General features: G+C 37.7%; 1 long non-coding RNA gene across 2 annotated transcripts; it reads right to left on the bottom strand.

Annotated features, from left to right (window-relative positions):
* Positions 1–1,594: 1,594 nt before the first annotated feature.
* Positions 1,595–12,050, bottom strand: LOC106507442 (uncharacterized). 2 transcript variants are annotated; one of them, XR_014844997.1, is made up of 4 exons: positions 11,922–11,983; positions 11,508–11,628; positions 3,645–3,781; positions 1,595–2,426 (listed from the first exon to the last, which is right to left on the bottom strand). It is a non-coding gene; the product is annotated as an uncharacterized LOC106507442 (long non-coding RNA). The 2 variants fall into 2 exon arrangements; XR_001303422.3 differs by lacking the exon at positions 11,508–11,628 and having other exon boundaries at positions 1,597–2,426; positions 11,922–12,050.
* Positions 12,051–26,260: the final 14,210 nt, after the last annotated feature.

Raw genomic sequence — 26,260 nt, 5'->3', positions numbered from 1 at the left:
TATATAATTGCTATGAATTTCCCTCTAAGCACTACTCTCACTGCATCTCACAAAATTCTGATGTTTGTATTTCAATTTTAATTTAGTTCAAAATATTTTAAATTATCTTGAGACTTCTTTGACCTAGAGGTTATCTAGAATTGTGTTAATTTCTAAATATTACCAGCTATCTTTCTGTTATTGATTTCTACCTTAATTCCTATTTGCTCTAACAGTATACTTCATATGATTTCTATCTTTAAAATTGGTTATGAGGTGTTTTATGATCCAAAATATGGTCTGTCTTGGCAATTAGTCCATGTGAGCTCAGGAGAATATGTATTCTGCTGTCATTGGATAGAAATTTCTCAAATGTCATTTAAATCAAATTGATTGATGGTATTATTCAGGTGATCTATATCCTTACTGATTTTCTGCCTTCTTAATTTGTCAGTTTCTGACAGGGGTTTTGAAATCTCCAGATATAATGGTGGACTATTCAATTTCTCCTTTCATTTCTATCAAATTTGCCTCATGTATTTTGATGTTCTGGAGTTGGGTTCATACATGTTTAGGTTTGTATGTCTTCTTTGAGAATTGACCTCATTATCATTATGTAATGTCCCTTTTATGGACAGATATGATAATCTTCCTTTATCTGAAATTTGCTTTATCTAAAATTAATATAGCTACTTCAAATTTCTTTTTATTATCATTAGCATGATATATCTATCTCTATCCCTTTTTTATTTTTTATTGTGGTAAAATATATATAACGTATAGTTTACCATTTTGAGTGTACCATTCTGTGACATTAAATACATTTATATTGTGTTGCAACCATCACTACCATCTGTCTCTAGAAAATTTTCATCTTCCCAGTTGAATTGTTTTGCCCCTTATACACTAACTCCCTCCATTCCTTCTCTTCACCCCTAGAAATCATCATTCTATTTCCTGTCTCTATGAATTAGTGACAGATAGTGAGGTACTATAGGTACCTTACGTAAGTGGAATCATATAATTTGTCCTTTTGTGACTGGGCTATTTCACTTAGAATAATGTTAAGATTCATCAGTGTTGTAGCATGTACCAGAATCTTCTTCTCTTAAGGCTGAATAATATTCTACCTTTAAAAAATATGTACCACCACTAAAAAATATCCATTCATCTATCAGTGGACACTGGATTGCTCAATCCCTTTATTTTTAGCCTATCTGATTTTTTTTTAAATTTAAAATTAGTGTCAGAGTTCTTGTCATGGCTTAGCGGTTAATGAATCTGACTAGCATCCATGAGGACGCAGGTTTGATCCATGGTCTTGCTCAGTGTTTTAAAGATCTGGCATTGTTGTGAGCTTTGGTGTAGGTCAGACATGACTCAGATCTGGAATTGCTGTGGCTGTGGTGTAGGCCACATTTATAACTAATTTAAGTCCATCTTAAAATAACACTATATCACTTCATATGTAATGTAGTAACTTAGAATATTCCCAATTCCTCTCTCTCTTCCCTATGACGTTGCTACAATCACTTGGCATTTTATTATTACTTCTTAAAACAAATTTATTATTTTTTTTGGTAAAAAAAAACGCATCTAGTTGAACTCCATTCCATCAGCTTTGTGATATAACATACATTTCAATTTTTTAATATCAGTCACTATAAGGTTAGTGAACCATATCCTTTTTGAAATTAAAACCATACAATTTCCCACTAAAACCAAAGATGACTGATAAAGTAATTTGTCTGCCAATTGTTATTTTTTCAGACAACTGGACTACTTGATTTTCCACGATTGTATGGAGTGACCATTTTCAGGTCGATGGTTAAGGTCTATTGATCCAGTTTCTTCAATCCAATTCAGACATTATGTTGTCTGGAATAAATGGCCCATGTCTGTATAGTTTAGCAGTTATGACAAGCATATCAAATTGATCATTCAGCAATAAATCCTTTGCTATGTAAGCAGTTCCCAACTTAGAAATGGGTGTGGTTCTAAAAGTTCATTCTAAACAAGTTGTTTAAAACCTAGAATGCACAACCAATAAGATATTAAAGGGACTTAAAAACATGAATTACCCAGGCTGCTACACACAAAAAAATTTGATTAACTCATGTCTTGTGTCTCTAGTACTGGAAACAAAATACAGTTTGAGTTGTAATCTGGTAATTGAGAAATGCATGCATTTTTCCATTTAGCAGTTATAGTAAAGCTGTTTTGAAAAACAAACTCTAAAATATATAATTGTTCACATGACATAAATTTATTTCTCCTTATAAAGTCTAAAACTGTTAACTCTGACTGCCCTTCTTCAAGCAGTGAACTGGAGTTCCATATCCCTTCCATCTTACAGTTTTTCAGTTTTCATCATCTGGCTTCCAAGTTTGCTGAGTTAATCTGCCTGAAGCTGGAGATGAAAAAAGTGCATATGAAGAGAGTCCAGTCTGAAGAAATAGGACAAGGGAAAATGGGTGAAAAGATTAGCACTCAACTCTAGTCCCAATAAGCAGCTGAGGTGAAAATAATCAGAACAACTTGGATTTAATCTTTTTAATCTGCTAGCAACATTCAACCCTGGATCTCTCTCTCCTTAAAATACTCTCCTGGTTTTCATAATACATGAAACTTCTGGTTTTCTTCCGCTTTGCCTTCCTTTTTGCCTGTGTGTGTGTGTGTGTTTCTTAAGTCTTGGTTCTAGGACTTCTTCACTGTTTTACTCTTTATTTTTCATTAGATGATGTCATCCACAGCCATACCTTCCATTAGCACTTGTATTCAGATGATTCAAAATTTATATTTCCAGCTAAGAACTCCCCTCTGTATAGATCCTATTTATACAGCTTCCTACTTAGTATCTCCTCTTGGAAGTCTTAAAGGCCCTTTAAACTCAACATTCCCCTTGTACTATATCACCAAGTCAAATAGATTCTATTGAATAGAACCTGGCTCTTCAAAGTGTGTTCTGAAGACCAGACGTTGCCCATGTGTGAAGCTTGTTAGAATAGTGAATTCTAGGTCTATCTGTGGGCTCCACTGTAGAACTACTAAATCAGGATCTACATTTTGGCAAGATTCCCAAGTGATGCACATACATATTAAAGTATGAGGAGCACTCTAATAAAAGACTCAAATCCATTCATCTGACTTCATCTTTATTTCTAGTCCCTTAGTTACCACTGTTTCTCACCTGGACTATTGCAATAGCCTCCTGACTTGACAACCTTCATGTGTTCTTAATCCCTTTGTAACAATTTGCTCTCCAGAAGATAAACATTCATTTCCAAAACATAGACAATATTATATCACTCCTTTAAAAAATACTATATCTTCAGATAAAGACCAAAATCCCCAATTGATTACCTGGGCTTCCAAAAATCTGTACCTTGGCAACAACATCATCTTCATCTCATATCACTCAAATGTCCCACGTATCTTTCCATCACTGGACTATTGCGCATGATGCTGTCAATTTTTCTCCTGTTTCCTTTGACCACAGTTAGCTCAAACATCTTATTCATTTATTAGAGAATTATTTGTCTACATTCATCTCACCACTTCTTGCCTCCACACCACCTCTAGCACCCTTTTATATAATGTAAACAATTGTTTAGCTCTCCATTATGTCCCCAGAGCTGGAAACATCATACATGCTCAATACCTACCTACTGGATGAAATGAAATAAACATGATCACAGTGGGTTTTGGTGGAAAAATCTCTAGCCCCATGCCAGTCAGGTATGTATGATTCTCTTCAATTGCAGAATCTGGGCTTTTCAGAATCCAGGCTGTCTTCCCATTACTGCAAGTGATAGGCAAAAATAGGCAGCTGTTCAGTACCTCCACCAGGACAGGCAGTGTCAACACTGAGAGGTGGGGACAGGCGTAGAAAGGAAGCACTATCAAATGGCAATCCTGAAGCAAGTGTAGTTTGAATTGGGGGAGGAGATGTCTTAAAGATGAGTGTGAGGAAATTAGAGGGGGAAAAATGTCCTTTGGAACTGAGTATCCAACAGATTTTGAAGTAGGTTGTCCTACATTTGTGAGATGACTGGACAGCAAAATGGCCCTTCAAGCTCTAAGGTGTTTGCTTAATTCAGTTAATCAACCTATAATTATGAATACCATGTGAAATGTTAGTGAGAAAACCAAGAATGTTAAGACTGGTTTTATTTTCCTTTAAAAAAAGAAATTATTGCCTAGTTATAGGTCTACAGTCTCAGAGAGTATCAGGTATTAATGGCTGATAAGTTTGTATTTAAGAGGGCCAGCACTGATTGCTGAGACAGAATATTTGTGTTGAACCTGGTCAAATGAAGATAGCAATTTATCTGAGAAAAATTCAGATTATGAACTCATGCTAATGAGGAATAGATGATATTTTTTGGCCGGTCACCCAAATCAGCTGTTTATATTGATTAAATGAGTTACATAATCACTTTCTTAATTAACAAATGTTTATTGAACATTTACTCTGAGGCTGGGACTATACTAGGTGCTGTCAATACAGAGTGCTTAAGAAAGGAACAATCCCTTCCTTCACAGAAGTCATAGTACTGGGAGAGAGAGGGACAATGAACAAGTAATATGGAGTTAGCAGCTGCTGCTCTGAGGTATTCTTCTGTAGCAGGCTTCATTTTAGTTCTTCTATTAGCTTACGAGGGCTGCCATAACAGTACTATAGACTGGATGACTTAAATGGAAATTTATTTCCTTACAGTTCTGGAGGCCAGAAGTTCAAATTCAAATTGTTGGCATGGTTGGTTTCTTCTGAAGACCTCTCTCTGTGGCTTGTAGATGGCCATTTTCTCCATGAGTTTCCACATGGTCTTATCTCTGTGTGTCTATACCCTAATCTTCTTTTTCAAAATAGCATTTTCATATTAGGTTAGGGCCACCTCAATGACCCCATTTTACCTTAATTAGCTCTTTAAAGACTATCTCCAAACATAGTCACATTCTTGGGTATTGGGTTTAGGCTTTCAACACATGAATCTGGGAAGGGAGTGGGCACAATTCAACCCATAATAGTGCTTCACTATTCCTAGAAAAATATTATCTAATGAAAATATGAGGCACATATGTAATTTAAAATGTGCAGAAATCAGTTTTAAAAGTAAAAGAAAATCAGATGAAATCACATTGAATAATACTATTTAATTTAATAAATTATGTTGTCTTTTTAGGCCACACTGGCAGCATACGGTGGTTCCCAGCCTAAGGGGCGAATCAGAGCTGTAGCCGCCCGCCTATGCCAGAGCCACGGCAACACAGAATCCTAGCCGCCTCTTCGACCTACACCACAGCTCATAATAATAAGGCCACATCCTTAACCCATTGAGCAAGGCCAGAGATTGCGCCTGTGTCCTCATGGATCCTAGTTGGGTTCATTAATCACTGAGCCATGACAGAAATTCCAAAATAATATAATTTTAATGCAACATATCCAGCATAGTGTTTCAATGTTTAATAAATGTAAACTATTATTACTAAGGTATTTTACATTTTTTGTAAAACTTTCTGAAATCCAGTGTGTATTTTACACTTACAGCACATTTGCATTTAGATACTACATTTTCATTAGCAATACTTGATTAACATTTAGAGTTAATACAATCTACAGTTGAAGTAGTAGATTTACATGGCCATGGTGTTCCAAATATACCCTAATACTTTTCTAGTAACTGAATCAGGTATCCAGTTTTAGATTTAAATTAGGTTGCATTAAATAATATTAAGAATTTAGTTCCTCAGTCCCACTAGCTACATTTCAAGTACTCAACTAGCCATACATAGGTGATTAGTAGCAATTGAATGGGAGAGCACAGATCCAGAAGCCACATGCCACTGTCAGTAATACTCTGAATGTCTCAACCTTTCTTAACTACCACTTGCTATAATATTAACTATGCTTTTTACGGTAAAACCCCACAAACAAGAAATCTAGCCCCCTTGGTAAAATAAATGGATTTTAAAAATAATTTAATACTCTCCAACTTCTTCTGATTTTAAGTAGTCGGACTATCTTTATACATCCTAATTAATTTTTCCAGCCCCTCCCAAAAGGGTTATTAAGGACCATCTCAGGGGACTTAGACTGGGCTCTGAGCCAAAGTCCTCCACACTTTTGCTGCCTGCTCTCCCCACCCCCCCCCAGGTGCTAATGAGGGTTGGTACAGCAGGAAATCTCACATCCTAACAGCAGAAAACTGAGGCCTCTTTCCTCCTCCTTCTCAATCCCTCAATCCCAGTCAAGGAAGAATCCTGGGAAGGATGTTTTCGTCACAGATCAGAAAATGGCCCAGGGCCCTAGGCTTTTTAACGAGCATACTGAAGTTCTCAGATCCACTTGATTGTTTGGATATTCCTGCTCTGAGGCTGTTCTAAATTTACAGGGAGGCATTTCTAAGACATGAAGACTCTTAGCCTGATTTTCTGTATAGTAGTCAACTAAGGCAGGAGGTCATTGGATTTCGTACTTTGGAAGGAAGGACAGGGTTAAAGATCTATAAAACATTTCTTCTCCAAACTGTCCCAGCATACTAATGAATAAGTCCCCAAATAAGATTTTGTTTCAGAGAATGAGAAAACTTCTCTCTTTGGACAGGCAAATAGGTGAAGTTTCCAAACTCAGATTATGGCTTCAATACCAGGGAGGGAAAAAAAAAAAAAAAAATACAAAATTCAGTCTTAGATTTTTCTGGTCAACCAAGCCAGCTTTCAAATGATATCATCCAGGTTTTAGCCATGTATTCAGTGAAATCCAGGTACTGTTTTCCATGCTTGAAAGATATCAGTGGGTGAAACTGACAAAGATCCCTGTCCTCTTATATTCCAGTGGAAGAGACAGAGAATAAATACGTATTAAAAGATACATTAAGAGTACTAAGTACTATAAAGAAAAATAAAGAAAGGACTAAGAGGGAGTTCCCATCATGGCTCAGCGGAAATGAAGTAGTCAGCTAGCATCCATGAGTTTGTGGTTCCATCCCTGGCCTTGATCAGTGAGTTGGGGATCCGGCATTGCTGTGAGTTGTGGTATAGTTCACAGACACAGCTCAGAGCCCGTGTTGCTGTGGCTGTGGCATAGGCCAGCAGCTGTAGCTCCAGTTTGCCCCCTACCCTGGGAACTTCCATATGCCGTGGGTACAGCCCTAAAAAGCAGGAAAAAAAAAAAAAAAGGAAGAAAGGACTGAGAATATGTAGTAAGATAGGGCACAGTCATTCTACTATTTTTTCCAACAAGTATTTATACACTGTCTGCTCTCTGCTAGGTCCTGCACTATATTAGGAACTGTAGAAGGATAAAATCATGAACCAGACATAGTTCTTACCCTCAAGGATTGGGTTTTTGTCTAACATTAACATTTACATGCTGTGTATATTTGCCATATCTTTAACAAGTTTTTTGAGAATCCCATCCTGCATTTTCTTTTTCTCCAAGAATATGTTGCAGGTGTTACTTACACAGTGTTCATCAGTTGATTTGTGTACTGAAAAAAATGAGTGAATTAATGAACAACATAGACACGGGATTAAAAAGCATCAACCACACTCTCTTTTGATAGAGTAGGGAAAAAAGCAATGGGTTAAAAATGTTGGAATCTGGATCTTCTATCTTCTTCACTTCTTCCTTACTTGTGGCCTTGGACATAGCTTTAATACCTTTGAATTTAAATTTATCCATCTGTAAAATGGGTCTGATATTGTTGCTAAATACAATAATCATGTCTATAAGGGGCAAATGTAATAGCTCTTTGCAATCTCTAAAGCTCTATACAAAGTTGAGAATTATTATGCGTACTAATGCAACCCTTCATTGGTGTGGCTAATTGAATATCAACTCTGCTAAAGGAAATTAAAATTAAAAAGGCTGTATTGGACAATCAGTGTAGAAACTCAGCATGGCAGGGGTTTGCATTAAGCCCAACATAGCAAGAGGAGACCCTGCCAGAGAAAGGCAGTTAGATTTTGCTGCTAATTAGTACTTTTCCTTCAGGAGGTGGAATCTTCTCTCCCTTTTACAGATCAAATTACTCATGTAACCCTATAAAAAGCATGTCAAAGTCAAAAGTGCAAGCAGTCCCAGTGCAATTTGCAGTGGGAATGGCTGCAGCGAGCAGTTAGCACACCATTAATTCTCAATTAAGTGCCAATTTGCACATTGCTGGGAAACAATTGCAAATTCTTTGTTTCTCTCCTTAAAGATGTCATTTGAATCCAAGACAGCCAAAATCAAGTGGGGAAGGATTAATAAAGACAACTAGAAATCAAATCGAGTTGTGCCAAATATCAAAACGGAATCTCCCACATTACCAACTTGCTGAGTCCCTTCCTGTCAGCAGGCAGACTAATAAGACACAGGGGTAGGGTAGATATTTATCATAATCCAGACTGGCAAGAGAAAAACACATTTCTAGTTAGGAGTCTGCAGTGGAGAAATTCTCTGATCAACCTGGAGCAAGAAATCGGGGACTTCTATTACAGAAAAGAATCCCTTCTTTTCTGACATGGAATGATATTCTATATAATTCCCAATGCTTCTGCTGCCCAACAGCAAAATCTAGCCAAAGCCAGTCAAATTATTTGTTTTCCATGGCAAAGGACCCAGTAACATAATGTCCCTATTTATATTGTAGATAGCACCTGTGTTTCTACACAGGTCAGGAAAGCAAAACATGATGGGTGCAACTACATCCCCAAGTTAGCATAACTCCTCATCCCAAATGCATTAGACATGAGGCTTTATCACAATTTTCCATTCATTTGTAATTTATTGCACTTCTGTTTGGGACATAGAACTGACGTGTGGAAATGAAATACAGGTCTGTTTTTCAATAACTTACAATTTCATCAGACATAAAATAAGCAGGGCCTTGATGCATTAGGATCCCTGGTAAGGTGATGTATCACTCATTTGGGTTTTGGGTGGTGCCTGTAAATGCCCAGTAGCCAAAGCCGTAGGCTAGCACTAAGTCTTAGGCAAACAGCCCTGAGCTAGAGAGAAGTCAAGCAGAATTGGCAGATGGCTGAGTAAATTCTTCCCTCTTACCATGTCCTATCACCTCATCTACTTTTCTAGGCACCCATTTTTGATTTGGTTTTGTCAGCCAACTATTTGGCAACTCTCACCTTCTTTTCTTGTCTAATGAACTTCCTTGCCTCATGAATTGAATACAGCACTCATATTGCCTCTTTCATCCACTGTGAATTCTTGGATTTGATCTTGTATGGAGCTGGATACCACATCTTGGAAGTATTTTTGTTTCTTTAAAATTTAGGTTCGGGAGTTCCTGTCGTGGTTCAGTGGTAACAAACTTGACTAGCGTCCGTAAGGACACAGGTTCAATCCCTGTGTTCAAGGGGTTAAAGGATTCAGCATTGCCATGAGCTGTGGTGTAGCTCGCCGAAGCATCTCAGATCTGGCATCGCTGTGGCTGTATGTCGGCAACTACAGCTCTGATTTTACCCCTAGCCTGAGAAATATCATATGCGTGGGCATTGCCCAAATAAAAAAAGAAACTTAAATTCATAAATGGTAGCAAGTATGGTCAGATCTTAGCACAAAATGATGAATAAGCTCTCTTCAAAGTATTCAGGAAATTTTAACATAGCCCTTGTATTGTTCCAGGGTGCAAGTAGGGGTGGCATCCACTTTGTTCTATTTATTCTGAGACCAAGTTGCTTCTTCCTTCTTTTTATTGTGAAATCATGCAAAGAATAGCATGAGTCCCTTGCAATCCCAACCAGCTGGGTGCTCTGTGTACCAAACATGCTACCATTCTCTTGGGACTTGAAATTCTTTCTAATCTGCTTCTAGAAAAAACCATAAAAGAAAAGGACTCAGATACAGTGGAGCAATGAACAGACTGGAAAATTTTTGCTCAGCTATTTATCTTAGTTTTGTTGAAGCTATGGGGCCTGAGACAACTCAGGAAGCATATGTACAAGATAAAAACATATATCAAATTGCTCCATAACTACTGGATGATTGATTAAAACAAAGTCACCTGCTTAGATCAATGGATTCTAATTGTGATGTTTGTTTTTGTACATTCCCATACAGTCAATTAGGACTGCCTGTTAAAGTGGGAGAATAAGTACATGACGTGCTGATGTGATTTGAAGGGCCCTGGGAAAACCCTTTTGCCTAAAATTATCTCTTGCAATGGCTTGCTAAATTCAACTGTATTAGCGAGTGAGTCTCACTTTGCAGCTTTATCATACATTGTACCTTTGGTTTTTCACAACCACTGGAAGTAAGTATTATTACAAATCTAATTTTGGATATGGGAAAATTAGGCATCATAAATATTAATGACTAGTCTGAAGTCACTCAGGTAGCAAATGTTAAAGTCTGCATATAGACATGCCAAATTTCATGTTTTGTCTGTTCTCCACTCTTCAATCATTAGTGACCCCTTCCTTCAGTTCTTGTTAAGAGGATGCTCTTCAGAATATTCTGAAAATACACATATCCTTGTATTGACTTTAGCTTGTCTCATACTTGGACATCTAGTTTCTTGCTATTCAAAAATGCATTTCATGGGAGTTCCCATCGTGGCTCAGAGGAAATGAATCTAATATTCTTGAGGACGCAAGTTGGATCCCTGTCCTTGCTCAGTGGGTTAAGGATCCAGCATTGCCATGAGCTGTGGTGTAGGTTCCAGATGCAGCTCGGATCCCGAGTTTCTGTAGACCGGCAGCTACAGCTCCAATTCAACCCCTACCCTGGGAACCTCCATATGCCACTAGTACAGCCCTAAAAAAAAAAAAAAAAAAAAAAAAAAAAAGCAAAAAGGCAGTTCATGGCACTGAAATCATCTGGGGTTTTATTAGAAATACAGAATGTCAGGAGCCAACCTAGACCTACTGAGAAAGAAAAGGAGACAGGGAGTAAGGTAAAGATTGGGAAGAAAGAAATTCAGAGATACTAAAATGACTTAACCAGTTCACATTTTTTTTTTCCTGGAGTGATCCACAATTCCTTGCATACATTTCCTTAAAGTGAAAATAGTATCTTCTTCTTTCCCAAATGCCAAGAACCTGAGGAAGCTTATATAGGCCCAACCTCTTAACCTGGAGTTTTGTTCTCTGCTCCTTTCATGAAGCTGAAGCAAATTTGCTAGAATCAATACATGTCTTCCCCCATTTTTCTGTTTTGCTTGAATACCATTCGTGCATTTGGAAAAATGATGTAGCATTGATTAAGCAGCATTTAGATTTTTCTCTACTCAACTTTAACAGATGCATGCTCTCTCTAAGGTGACATGATAGAGCATAAAGCTAGGGGAATAAAGGGCAAAGTTTAAGAAAAATTAACATGTAGAAGAAAAGTTATTCTCAATCTAGAATTTATGGAGAAAGTCATGGAGAAGATAGCAAAGAGAGGCCGCTAACACTCTAAGAAGCAGGAGTAAGAGAGCTACCATTTCTCCATTATCAAATATTCTTTCCTATTGTTAGACTAATATGTCTCTGTTTGAGGTACAGAAAATGTGGTTGCCATATGTGCGTTTGATAATGACCATACTAATCCACTGCCAGGATCAAAGGTGCTCTGGGAAGTTTCACAAGCAGTAGCCATGGTTTGGATGAACTTTGCATCATTCTTGCCCAGTTTTCTTGAAGTCTTCACAAAAATGATGGCTGTCATTGGAAGAATTAAATTATTAGAAATGAGCATCATTTGCATCTCTACAAATTCAAAGGCCTGGGGTGGGTGTTAATTAGAAACTCATAAGTTATCAGCTTTGGCAGGGGTCAGAGCAAGTTTTCTCTTAAATCAGTACAGCCTTTGAGGGAAGGAAGAGACCCAGTCTGGACTATAGCTTCCTCTGGTTATTTCTGGTTAGTCAAGAAGGTAGACTTTGCCCTATGTGGGGAAATAGGTGTCCGTGTCTGACAAGGGAGGCAAGAACCAAAGAAAATCACGCACTTACCTCTCTGCTCTGAAGCTCGCAAGTTGCTAGATCCAGGTGGAAACCTGAGGCTGGACTAAAGAGTGCAGATGTCAGGCTGACTGGCTCATTACACTCATGACCCACTTCTGGCCACTGGCGGGCATTTCCAGCAGGGACTGACAACTGTGCACACACTGAGTCTTCTCTAATTGCTTACTGCCTTCTTCCTGCATTTTTTAAAACTCATCCCTTCTTTTCTTTTTCTTTGTACTCTTCACCCATCCCCAACCCAAAGATTTTTTTTTTTTTTTCTGTCTAGAGACCTCCCCTAGCACAATTTCTGCTCTGACAGGAATTCACATCACTCACTACCCTGGTGCCGCCTCATCTTTTCTCTCTGGGGTTGATAAATATGTAGTTCTAGCATGAAAGAGATTGGGTGTAATCACTGGAGACTTCACAGAGTGGAAACATCAGCGCTCTTTGCAGACACAGACTAACTGAGAACAGCTTGGGAAAATAAGTTCTATGAAAAGAGGAAGGGAGGGGGTGGTAGCTAGAAAAACAGGAGGGATAAGAAATACGAGGGAAATCTATTTTATGGAAAGTGGGACAAAACCACCAATATTCATTGTTTAAGAAACCCTCCTGGAACAGAAAAACTTTCCATACTATGTTCACCAGTTGAAGAATAGGGGTATCTTGAAAAGTGGTTCGGCAGAGATTTATTTTCTTTATACATATGAAAGAAGCTTTACAAACCTGAGAGTGTAAAGAGGATTGTCTAGGGGCTTTAATGGCCTTCTTAGGACACCAACTCTTATTTTTAAGGCAGATGTAGTGTTTAGCTTTAACCATAATACCAATTAATTATAATTGAAACTTGTATGTTAATAAAAATCTAAGAATGCAATTTTTAGTCTCAAAACACCTCAAATTTCTGTTAGTAAATAATCCTGATAGAGCAAATATTTAGTGCAATAAGATTGTTTTCCATAAAATATACTATTGTTCAGAATTTTCCAAAGTTTATCTTTTCTTTAGAGGTAGTTTTACTCAGTGATCTTTAATTTCTCTGGACATTGAGCAATAGCTCAACTATTTGAGCTAATTTTTATTGAAGGTTATAGGATAGAGGCTGGTGTAGTACCTCATCCAAAGGTTTTGGATAATCAGGCTCACTATCTTCCTACAAGGGGATTTTTAAGTAGTGATTTGATATCAGTGGCAGTGTTTAACGCCCAAGTCTTTCTCTTTTGCCTATAACTTCTCTCATTCTCTCACCATCACCAGTAAGCCTAACTTGGTCATATGGTACCCATATATTCATAGGCTAGAAAGCTCTAAGATCACCCTAAGAAAACCCTCCTGGAACAGAAAAACTTTCCATACTAAGTTCACCAGTTGAAGAATAGAGGTATCTTGAAAAATGGCTTGGTAGAGATTTATCAATCCCTTTCAGCACTGGTTGACCAGTGGGCTTAGCAGAAAATTAGTAAGTTAAAGGAAAACCAGAAACAAGAGCACTGAAGAAAATTGAAATTCAATAAATAAGTAAACCCTTTGAAAAGAGCATTTAAGGCTTACAATTCTGCTAGACTGCTTGATTTTCCATCAGCTTCCAAATCCTTTCCCCTTCAATCCTCTAATGAAGTACTGATCAAAGGTTTTCTCACTTCCACATCCCCCTACAAGTTGGCACATTTTCAGTTCCCCTTTTCTGCTGAAAGCTGTCATGCATTGCAATCTTTTTGTTTGTTTGTTTGTTCCAGGGACCTCTGTCTTTTCAATGGAAGGACATTTAGCCCTGAATTCCTAGGGGGCTAAAAATTCATGTCCAGCAGGAAGAAGCAACCACTGCTCAAATGCATGCATCTGCAGACACATTGGTGCTTATTCTTGAAGGGAAACTACAGAATTCTGAAGTTTTCTAGAGTTGGGTGTGTCATAGCCATTTGCAGAGTAGACATGGAAGACATCACTATAGCGTACTGGCAAAGCAAGGGGAACCCTAATTTTTCTTCCAACAGTTTGAGTTTTTGGAAAATGAAATAGGTATCTCAGGAGTTTGAGTTTTTCATCATTGATGATGTTCACTAAGAAGCTGTATAATCCCTTCTCAGGGTTTTATAGTGCATATCTGCTTTTGCGTGGACCTCTAATCCCATTTACAACTCTGAAATATTGGGTTCTCTTATAAGATATGGTCCAATTGTTGTTGGAACATTCTTACATCTCTTTTTTCTCACCTCAAACATTATTATTTTGTTTTTGTTTGCTAATTCTAATTCTCTCAAATTCAATTCAATGAGTATATTTAAGCACCTATTTGGTACTATGAGCTGTCTTTGCATTCATAATTGTTTTAATAATGACTACGATGTTTTGTTAATTGTAAATATGATTTTATAGTTATGGTAGCAAACCTTGCATATAAAGCTAAAAAGGTTGAGCATGACCCAATAGGCAGTAGAGATAAATTAGAAAGTCTTAAATAACAGAATGCTATTCTTCACACTAATTATAGTGAGAGTTTGTTTTATAAAGGGCTTTAGAACCAGGAAAATATCATTTTGAATTTAAATCTTTACCTTGTGATGCAGTTTTAGTCAAGTTTCTTAATATTTTTATTACTCAATATCCCCATGTATAAAGTTAAGATAATATCATTATCAAAAATAAAGGCTAAATTGAAAGAATGGATTTAAATCACCTAGTTCCTGGATTATATAAGGTTCCAGGAATACACATTGTCTTCCCTTTGCCTTCTGTAGCCAAATCTGAACTTGGAAAAAGGAAGGAGTTTCTCATCTTGGTGGATACATTTATTATCTATTTTATCTGCTTTGTTGATACCTGAACATAGAATGAGAAGACCTTCATACATCTAAGTCCTCTTGGGATGAAAAGGAATTACATGCTAGGGGCGTTCCCTTTAGGTCAGCATCACTGCATTGCTAATGTATTGTTGGTATCGCTGACAGAGCCAAAGCCCCTCCTGGTCCTGTCTCAACCACGCCATCATAGTGCTAGAGCCAGGGCAAGATTAGAGTTCTTACCCCAGGGCAGGAGGGTAATTTTGATTACAGAGCTGTAACACTGCCCTGGGCCCCTTGACCACAAGTCTCAAGCACCAGGTCCAAGTTCTGGGTCAATCAGAACATAGTGGCTCTCAGGAGAGAGAAAAATAGATTCCACTAATCAGGACTCTGCCTGCCTCTCTGGGTGCAACTCTGCCCCACCTTCAGTCATAACTTTCCATCTGCAGCCTGTATAGTCCATTTAAAAAAATTATTGGAGTGGAGTTCCTGTCATGGCTCAGCAGAAATGAATCTGACTAGTAACCATGAGGATGCAGGTTCTATCCCTGGCCTTGCTTAGTGGGTTAAGGATCCAGCATTGCAGTGAGCTCTGGTGTATGTCCCAGACACAGCTTGGATCCCACATTGCTATTGTGGCTACAGCTATAATTCAACCCCTAGCCTGGGAACTTCCATATGCTGCAAGTGTGGCCCTAAAAAGACCAAAAAAAAAATTATTGGAATATAGTTGATTTACAACATTGTATTAGTTTCTGGTGTACAGCAAAGTGATTCCATTCTATATATGCATAATCCATTCTTTTTCAGATTCTTTTCCCACATAGATTACTACAGATTACAGAATATTGAGTAGAGTCCCTGTGTTATACAGTAGGCTCTTGTTAGTTACCTATTTTATAAACAGTAGTGTGCATCTTGTACTAGATTTTCAATGTTGGCTTCTTTCTGATTAGACCCATCATGCTATAAGTCCGTGCCTTTTCTTTAAGACATTATGATCTGGAACAACAAATAGAAAACAGTCCTCATCTTGACACTATTAGCTTGGGTAAAATCCAATTATGGAAGTAAAGTTTCAGAGAGAAGGAAGCCATTTAAACTACTAATACAATTAGAGGTACCTTAGAAAGTGCTTAAAACAGTGTTTAATATACATTAGGGCTTAGTAAGTATTAGCTATAATTTACTTTAAACCAGACACTGTGTAAGTGTTTTGTGAATATACTTTCATATCTTCATAGTAGTCTTCTAAGTTCGGCATGGTCAAATCTCACTGGTAAGGAAATGGGCTTGGAGAAATAAAACGAATGTTCAAAATCATAGAGCCAGGAAATTCCAAAACTAAAATTTGAACCATGACTGTCTGGCTTCATAGTGGCACTAATTCACTATGACCAGCTATCCCAATCAAGTTTATAAGACATGCAAATCTGTAAATCACATATAGCATATGTGAATAATGTGAATAACCACGAAATAATGAATTATGAATGCTTATGTCTACTCCTTCTCCTGTCTGTAAGCGCTGTTAAGGTTTGGATGTCCCTTGTCTGTTTGGTGGGGTTTCATCTTCTTACAGGTGAACATTCCTGTAGGTGCTTTGAGATAGTGGTGAGCCATACTAATTCTCAGTAGATGAAGCACTTAACCCCCTAATTGTCCTTGAAATATGCCTCAGTTCAGACTTTGGAAAGACTGTAGAAAAGAGAAGGGGCTATAATTTCAGTTGGCTCAGTCAAGGTGTAAAGCTATGGAGTCACCTTTCCCTGAAGTCCAGAGAATTAGCTCTGTCCTGACTAAAGTTTGAATCATAGAGTCCAAGGTATTTCCTTGCATTTCTCCAGTGCCCTCAGTCAACTGTCAGAGTGTATTTCAATTCCCATCTCAGTAATTCCAGCATAGCCTTTGCAGAGATTGTTTGACCCTGAGATAGAGCATTTCCAGAAAGGACAGCAATGAAATTCCTGTGGTCTTGTAAGAGCTGAACATAGATTCTTATTCACAATATCCACACATATCCTAATGAAAATTAAGAGTCATGTGCTGGAGTCTTTCTTTTTAACCCAAATATTGACAGGTTGGTGAGCAGGTGGAGCCACGCAGCGCTTGTCAGGGATGTGTCTGAGTAGTAGGCGGAGGAGGGGTGAAGATATGAGTGAACGATAGCAGCACAGTCGCTCCTTTCCTGTTGTTGTTGAGTGACACTTGGATATATCACTAAACATATAAAAATAGAAGCTCTGTGTCAGCCTTCTTGTACAGGGTGCTGTGCTGCAGCATTTAAATCTGGTTGTCAGTATGCCACTATCGTTATTTATAGAGGAGACCCGTATTAACATTTTGAGAGCGACAGAGGAAAAGGAAGAAAAAGAAAAGTGCATGTTAGAGAGAAGGTGCCCTAAATATTGCGTTGAATTAATTAAACATTTACCTTTATCCCTTTTGAAGTCATAATTCATAATTGTATAGGAATGTATATTTTGGAAGGCACTTTTGCATACATCACCATATTGGAGACTCATAGAGACTCTTTGAGATACAAAGCAGTATTTCTCTCCCTACGGAAGCTCAGGGAGATCCAATGATTCCGGCTGTGTTGCTCAGCTGGTGGATCTTAGTGTTGCATCTTTGAAATGCAGTTATTCCTTCCCCACATCAGGCATATAGGATATTAATGTTCCTATACAAAGGATAAGGAAATTAAGCTATGGAGTGATAAACTGGAAAAACTAAGGCATGGTATAAGTATGGGACGGGGCATGAGGCATTCTTCTAGGTAGTAAGGACATAGCAGTGAACAAAATAGATAAAAATCTTTGCCTTCATGAAGCTAGTGTCCCAGGGTTTGGGTTAGACAACATTTATGACTCCACATCTCCATGACGATAGTGGAGGTCCAGAGCCTTCTCATCTGTTTTATCATTTGGCAACAATAACCTAGTTAAAAACTCAAAATGGTAAAATATGTGGTATGTTAGAACATTCAGTTCACTTATAGAAACTCTTCATTGTCTCTCGGATTTTTGGTATCGTGTAGCTTCTGTAGTGGTATGATGGTGTATTTCATGTACTAGTCAAGCCAACACTCTAGCACAAGACATTTCTATATGTGCTTGATGAAACTGAATGAGATCTACAGGATTGCCGTGGACAAGCACTGAAATAGATCAGTAGACCCTGCTAGCATGCCTAGTATTGAACCAATAGCTAAAGTAGTCACCCTCAAACTTCTATGTAACTTAGAATCGCCTGGGGAGCTTCAAAAATACTGATTCCTGTGTTCTCCCCAGTGGGTGTAATATAAATGACCGAATGTTTCAGGCGATTCTAATATGGTGACATGTTTAGGAATCACCGACCCTAATGGCTAATGAGATGATGCCCATTTTTTCTCCACCCAGCAGTGTTTCCCAATCAGTTTCTTCCTTACCAACAGAACTTCAGTTTTGTTTAGGCATTAAATAAGCATGTGTACAAAAAGGCGAGGACCCTTCCAGTTCAATGGGGTGAATCTTAATTGTTCCTAATTGTATCATCTCTGGCAAGAATTAGTTTTGGGGGTAGTTATAGAACCCAGATGTAACCAATAGGGTAGGGAAAATATATATAAGCAAAGAGAAATTACAGGAAATGTTTCTTTATTATTAACAAAAGAGACTTCTGAGAGGAAACAGTTCTCTTTTTTCCCACCTCTGGATATAATTATGTGGAAGAGATGTGGTAGCTATCTAGAGATCTTGGGCAGAGCCAGATCGAGAGAAAATCAAGGCAACATACCAACAATGGCAAACGACATATGAAAAGAAACTGGATCTTTTTAAACTACTTTTTTTAATATTTAAAAAAAATTTTTAGTTGATTAACAATGTTGTGTTGATTTCAAGTGTGTAGCAAAGTGATTCAGTTATATATACAAATACATATGTGTGTATGTATATTCTTTTTCAGATTATTTTCCATTACCTATTATGAGATATTGAGTATATTTCCCGGTGCTACACAGTAGGTCCTTGTTAATTATCTACTTTATATATAAGAGTGTGTATATGTTAATTCCAAACTCCTAATTTATCCCTTTCCCCTTTTCCCCTTTGGCAACCATAAGTTTGTTTTCTGTCTATGGGTCTATTTCTATTTCCTTGCTGATAATCATTGCACCACCAGAAGTTAATGAATTCTAAAATCAACATATCTCCTGACTTTTGCTATTTATCATTTGTTACTTAAATTGGCATTTCTGGAATTTATATCCAAAAAGCATACTAAATGATACACGAATTCAATTTTAGATTGAGTCTCATGCAAAATATAGTATATACTTCCCTAGGACAAAATAATGGCTGACCTCAAATTTTTATATTGTCCCCAAAGAAAGATTTGTGGACATTCAGGGGAAAATTATGATAGTTTTCCTAAATGGCTATAACAAAAGATTATGGATTTATTTCAAAATTTCCTATGTTTTTGTTAATCTGCTTCAGATCAATCATATAAAATTTACTAAAATTCTTCTTGAATGAACCTCTTTATATTTTTCCTGTGCCATTTAAAGTATTAATGGGAAGACTTAATACTTCCCAGAGGCAGGAGAACTACCATAAAAATACTTACCTTTTAGTCAGAGCATCACTGACATAATGACATCATGGTATGGAACTTCTCAAAACAGGTCCAAGGATGTTTTTGGTACCAGGTTGCAGGACGGAGTTATTGAGAGCAAGTGACAAACTCTCCTTTAGTCTGTATCCTGACAACTCTCCTCTAGAAAGAGTAGTCAAAAAGAAAATTATGTGGGGATTAGCTGGGGTATCAATTAATTTTTAGGGGTGATAGTCCATCAAGTCCTTATGATTTCAAATTCAGCTTTTTCTTTAAAGATTCTGTGATGTCAGTTTTCTGTTTCTCCAGGATAGTTTCAAGCTGTTAATAATTATAAATAATGTTTATTGGATAATCACCATGTGCCATCCATCATGCCAAGCTTTTTACATGCATCCTCTCAAACAGTCCTCACCATTGACCTTTGAGGACCATGGATCTTGGGGAGTTTAAGTGCCTCGTGAAAGGGCACACAGTTACTGAGTAGAAGTGCTGGGATGGAAGCCAAGCATGTGCTCTTAGCAATAGCATGGTACTGTCTCATATCGACTGTGGAAAGTTGTGAAGGGAAAACAAACTTGTTGTCTAGCGCTACTATTTACTACCAACATAACCTTGGCCTTCCTCACAAGGTCCCTGTAAAGACTAAATCGTGATTTTTGGAAACTGAAAGCCCTGTCCAAATGCAGCACCATTTTCCAATTTCTTGGACTTTGAGATTTGTACAATGAACATTGATTGATAGAGTCCCTACTATGTGCCAGACCTTTTGCCAGGTTCTGGGAATACAACAATGTATTAGACACGAGAGTTCTTTCCCTGTCACTCCTGGACCCTGGCAATCACAGAGAGTCTACACTTCCCTTTCCAGACAGGCCTGGGGCTGCCCCTGCTCTGGCTGTGTGTCGCTAAGCCATGCGGGTAAAAGGCTGTCGAGAATTGATGCCAATGGCTCCCCAGCTGCCTCATGTTAATGTAATCAGCAAGAAGCCTGCACACCTGATGGTAGTTCAGAATATGAGGTGAATGATTAAAGTTTAAAAGGTCGTATACCATTGTAATACTGAAAAGAAACTTTATGATTCATCATTCCTGATGTAATGTCATCTGTTTAATAAAGCCGTATTTCACTCACAGCTCATTTTTAATGGGTCTATTTAAGAAATGGCATTGGAGTAGGGTTTTTTTCCCCCTTCCATCTAAGAGTGGTTTGTATGGATTATACTTTAAAAAAAAAAAAAAAAAGAAGCAGTAGTTTAGGACTTGGATATTTACAATATCTTTCAGCCTTCAGCTGATTGGATATTATTTATGCCAAACCCCTATACTTGGACTGAAATATCAAGCAAAGGCAAACAAGCAGCTGGATGTGCTAATATGCAAATAAACCATGTCTCCCTTAATTGTGTGGATGGAAATTTATATCATGGGCAAATGTTGTTATCTGTAAACTGCTTTGACGAGCAGTGGTCAGAGGGCATGGTACCCGGGCTAGCATTTCAGTCCAGGAAGGAAGTGGAATCATTGGACCACTTGTCTTAAATCAGTTGTTCCCCACTGGAGACAATTTTGTCCCCCAGCGGACATTTGGCAGTGTCTGGGGATATATTTTGTTGTCACAACAGGAGGGGATGGAAGGGTATTACTTCTGGAGTCTAGTGGGTAGAATCTAGGGATGCTGCCAAACATTTTACAACACACAGGACCTCCGCTCTCCCCTGCCCAACAGAGAATTATTTGGCTCAAAATGTCAGTGATAGGGAGGTTCAGAAACACTACCTTTGATGGTTGGAGGTGGGGTGGGAGATTTGGATTGTGAGGAATCAGATCCTGCAGTATATGGCTGATGTATCTTACAGGAAATTCAAGAAGAACAAAAAACCTCAGGGAGAAGTGGTAAGGTTTGAATTCTTAGGATAAGAGGACTCTGGGAATTTTTGTGATTTCCCATGGTAATGAAGGTGGACCCGATCTCATTTTCTTGACCCTACTTTTGGTTGATGCCACTATTATCTTCCTAATGGAATGTTTTTTAATATTTCCTCTTCATCTATGAACTTGCTTTTTTTTTTTTTTTTTTTTTTTTTGCCATGCCCACAGCATGCAGATGTTCTCCAGCCAGGGATCAAACCCATGCTGAAGCAATAACCTAAGCCACAGTAGTGACGATGCCAGATCCTTAACTGCTAGGCCACTAGGGAACTCCAATTAACTTGCATCTTCATGTAGGAGGGGCCCATGTTATGAAATGAGGATAAGAGAGTGGGCATGGCTATAATCTAGAATTTATACAAATGTTGAAGATGGAAATGTAAAGGGTTATCTAATCCAAACCTTATATTTAACAGAGAAACTGAAGGTCCAAGAAATAAAATAACTTTTGGAGGTAATCAACTAATCATAATGCTCTACAACTGAACATTATTAATAGTTTGCTATTTCTGCTCTGAATTTAAGAACAATAGATTCTCACACATCACACTCTACTTTCTAAATGCAGCACACAAACTAACATCTTCTCACCTAATCTTCCTTTTGTTTTTCTTTTTCCATCCGTAAGTTTGCTCACACCAAGATCTGTTTTTAAGTGTAAAGCCACCAAAACCAAATTGCTCTTTGCCATTTTCTGCTACTCTTTCCAACAACTTTAACTTTCAGCTTTTTGTTGGTGAAACAGTTTTATTTCTGCTCTGTGACTTTCTCATTTTCTCTTTTTGTTACTAAATGTTTTCCTTCTTGAGCTTGATAGGTGCTCATTAAGGTTGGTTATCACGGCATAAACTTCAATTCATGATGGCCTCTTAGGGTTGTATGATGGAGAACTCCTGAAGATTCTTGGAAAGATCAAGTATAAAGAAGGGGGTATGTGCATTCCTATGACTCACTAAATTGGTGGAGATTAAACACTTGATTTCTACCACCTGAAACGTCCCTTTTTGCAAGTTTTCCCATTTGTGTAAAATGGCTATTTGACTCATTTGGATGCTGTGGCCAAAATCCTTAGATATGTTTGTGACTTCTTTTATTTTCTTACTTTTCACACCCAAACCAGTGATAAATCCTTTTGGGTCTACCTTCAGAATCTACTCATAAACCATGAACAAACCATCCAATTATTTCAGTCACTCCCACTGCTTACATCCACCCAAGTCCAAGCTGAGATCATCTCTCACTTCAAATATTACAATAACTCTTAACTGGTCTTCCTTCTACCTGGCCCCTTTATAGTCCATTTTCATAATGCAACCACAGTGATCTTTTAAAGGTGTTTGTTCTTATCTTAAAATGTCTCTTCATCTCAGTAAAAATAAAATGTAAATCCTTACCAAATCCTACATGACAATATCACTTTGGAATCTGTCTGCCTCTCTGATCTCAGTTCCAAGAACTTTTCTTTTTATTCTCTTTACTTCTCCTTTCAGTCTTCCAAAGGTCAAGTGTGTTCTCATTTCAGGACCTCAACACTTTTGTTTCTTATGAATGAACATCCTTCCCTTACTCAAGCCACCTCATGGGAAGGTTTGCCCTCAGCCTTTCATTTCAAATAGTGCACTCCATCCCCTCCATCCCCCACTCTCCCATCATTATCTATCATGTTACTCTGCTGTACTTTACCTCTTGGCACTTATTTTCTGAGAAATTTTGTCTGTGTGTGTGTGTGTGTGTGTGTGTGAAGAGAGGGGAGAGAGAGTTAGAGAAAGAGAAAGGGAGAAGTCCATGAGGGGCAGAATGTTTGCCTGCTCTGTTTGCTGTTATAACTTCAGTGCTTAAAATTGTGACAAGCAAAAGGCAGGCACCCAGGAAATGGTCTTTGAATGAATGAATGAATGAATACATGAATAAATGAATCAATGATTCTCTTTTATTGTTTAACTGCCAATCTGCCATGCTACTCATATTTCTTCAGTTTCACAACTGGGATGGGGTGCGCTGCACCCATTTTTTCATATTCAGTAGTAATAACTCTAACTTCCAGCTCAATATTTTTGGTGTTTAGTTATTTCTGGTTCTCTGAAATTTGGAAGAGCTGATTCAGTGATAAGTCTCTGACTTATGTGTTTATTTCCATGGATTGTCATTTGGCTGTGTCCATGAACATACATCTACTTTGATTTAATTCCCTTTTCTTATTTGCCTGAACTTCCTTGGAATTTTCTTATATATTTGACTATACTCACATATTTGATGATCATGACCTTATTGTGCCCTCTTCAAGGTCAACTATGATATTTCTCAATAATCTCAGAGGTGCCACATCCATGCCCAAACTCCTTGCATTGCCATTTTTCATCACTCTTTTTTTCAGTCTAAATGGAAACATTCAAGCCCATTTGAATTGGCAAAGGTTGATATAAAATTGCTTTGCCACTAACATTTTGTGAAAGATCCTGTCTCAAATGTTTTACTAAAAGGCAGAGATATAAGATCCCTTGCCTTCCTTTCATCTGCTAATTTGAAATTACGTTGTAAAAGGCTATGAAGTTTGTCGGGTGTGATTTGTTCTTTAAATACCCTTGCTGCTTAATCTTCATGAAATCCTTATTAGGATGCTGAATGATCTTTAAACAGTTTTTTTTTTTTTTTTTTTTTAAGGCACAGAAAAAGAATGTGTAAGAACAGCATATCTAATAAGCAGATTGACAGGTATCTGGGATAAGGTGAACAGAGGCCAAGGAGGACTCAGTGAACTAAAAAATCCATCTTCAATTTTTGGCCTTGGCCAAAGTCCAGAACTGGTAGATTTAAGAGGGTCTCCTGGTATTGATTACGGCAGAAATAAATACATAAATAAATAAAAGAAATATCTCAGATTCAGTAATTTCTCTTATTTGGAGGGCCCTGAGTATTTATATTCATTCACTTTTCTTTCTCACAATATTTCTTTTCTCCGGTGTGATACAAGAGATAGGCCATTGGATGAAGATTCAGAACTTAATTCTAATCTTGGCTTTTCTGCCAAGGGGTTGAGTGGTTTTAGGTCAGTGGTCAGCGAACATTTTTGTAAAGGACCAGATAATAAATACGTTAGGCTTTGAGGGTCATACAGTCCTGTTATCACGGTTCCACTTTGCTATTGGAGGATGAAAGCAGCCATAGACAATATGTAGATGAATGAGTATGGCTGTTTTCCAATAAAACTATATTTGTAAAAAAGAGGTGGTGGGCAGATTTGGTCCATGAGTTATAGTTTGCCAACTCTTACTTTAGGGAATTTATTCAACTTCTCTGAGCCTTATTTTCTTTATTTGTCAAATATAGGAGTTAAGGAGTTCCCATTGAGGCACAGCGGAAACAAATCTGACTAGTAGCCATAAGGATGCAGGTTCAATACCTGGCCTCGTTCAGTGGGTTAAGGCTCTGGCGTTGCCATGAGCTGTGGTGTAGGTGGAAGACATGGCTCGGATCCCATGTTACTGTGGCTGTGGCATACGTAGGCCAGCAAATGTAGCTCTGATTCAACCCCTAGCCTGGAAACTTCCATATGTCATGGGTGCGGCCCTTAAAAATAAAAGCAAAAGAAAAAAATAGTAATTAAGCTCAAAAGAGTTCAAATTATAAAGTTAATTAGATCCTATATCAAAGGACTCATCTGCCAGGGGTTTAGAAATTTCTAGTGCTTGAAGTCATGGCATACTGTAAGTTCTATAAGTATCATCAGAACTGGTATTTCTCATTCTGGTTTAAACTCTAACCAGGGAGCAAATCTTGAATGGGTAGTTTCCTTTGAAATCAAAAGACAGAGTGAACTCCATCCCTAGATGAGTGTACCAAAATTTCAATTCCAAACATGCTACCTCTATCATAAGATGAAGAGTTTTAGAAGTCCTCAGGGATCGGGGCAAAGGGATAATACAAGAAGAGCCCCCCAGACCCTTTTTCCCACCCAACATCCCTTCTTTACTTGATCCAGCCCAAACCCCCACACCAGCAATGGGCCAAGCCCCATCATTCTCCAGTTAAACTCATCAACTTGAACCAAGTCTCCACATGCTCAAAGAAGAAATCCTTTGGAGACTTCTCTAAACATTGGATTATGAGCACAAAACTGTCACTCAAGATTTTCCCTTTGTGGAAAAGGTGGGAGAGTATGGCAGGAGCTTTTCTCACCTGTCATTCATTTGGAACATAAATATCTTTGAAAATCCAAAGCACAAAATTTTTGAAAAACTATACATTCTTTATTCTCCTCTAATATGTTGTTTTAGTTAAGGGACCACCTGGGGAACAGTCCTACTGGGAAAATTTAGGAAATATATTTATGACAGTCAGATCCATGTTAAACAGCCAAGTGCTACTTCCATTCAAATTATGTCACATATTTCAGTTTTCCAGACTCTCGGTTAGGACAAAAATGTTCATAAAATCTTTCTATGAACAAAGAAGTTAGAACCTCTAGAGTAAACCTGTGTTTTGGTCATATAAGTCTTTAGTAGGAAAGGAAATAAGAGGGTTAATGGAGATGTTTGAATATGTAATATAAATTGCTATTATGTTAGCATTTCCTATCTGCCAGATGCATTGCATTTACCATTATTTACTCATATGCTGATGAACCAATTATTATTCTTCCATTTTACAGATTGGAAAACAAAGCCTTAAGGATTATCCAATGTCACAAAGATTTTAAGTGATAGAGCAAGTTTTTAATCCCAAATCTGTCTAAACTCTATGCTCCCTAAACAAGTACTTATAAGGTTAGTTTTTCTAAAATGATTCTAATGGGGGGTAATTAGATCTATAGGAAATCAGTTTTTACAATGGAGATCTGTTGTACAATGGATGACATTTTTGGCGGGAGGATCTCAATAACAGAAAATGTCATTAGTTTAATAAGTGAAAGTGGTGACTCTGAACTTCAAATAAAAAGCACTCTAGAATGGGCCCAGTGTACAAGTCTTTGGACAGTAATTTTTTTTAAAAAAATTGAATACCATTAAGATTTAAAACTGAATGAGT

Source organism: Sus scrofa, chromosome 4 (genome assembly GCF_054392235.1).
Source record: "Sus scrofa isolate SSC_HxYL_T2T_F1_AM1 chromosome 4, Sscrofa_HxYL_maternal_Yorkshire_Landrace_v2.0, whole genome shotgun sequence".
NCBI classification, from domain to species: domain Eukaryota; kingdom Metazoa; phylum Chordata; class Mammalia; order Artiodactyla; family Suidae; genus Sus; species Sus scrofa.
This window is presented reverse-complemented; position numbering and strand designations above follow the sequence as displayed.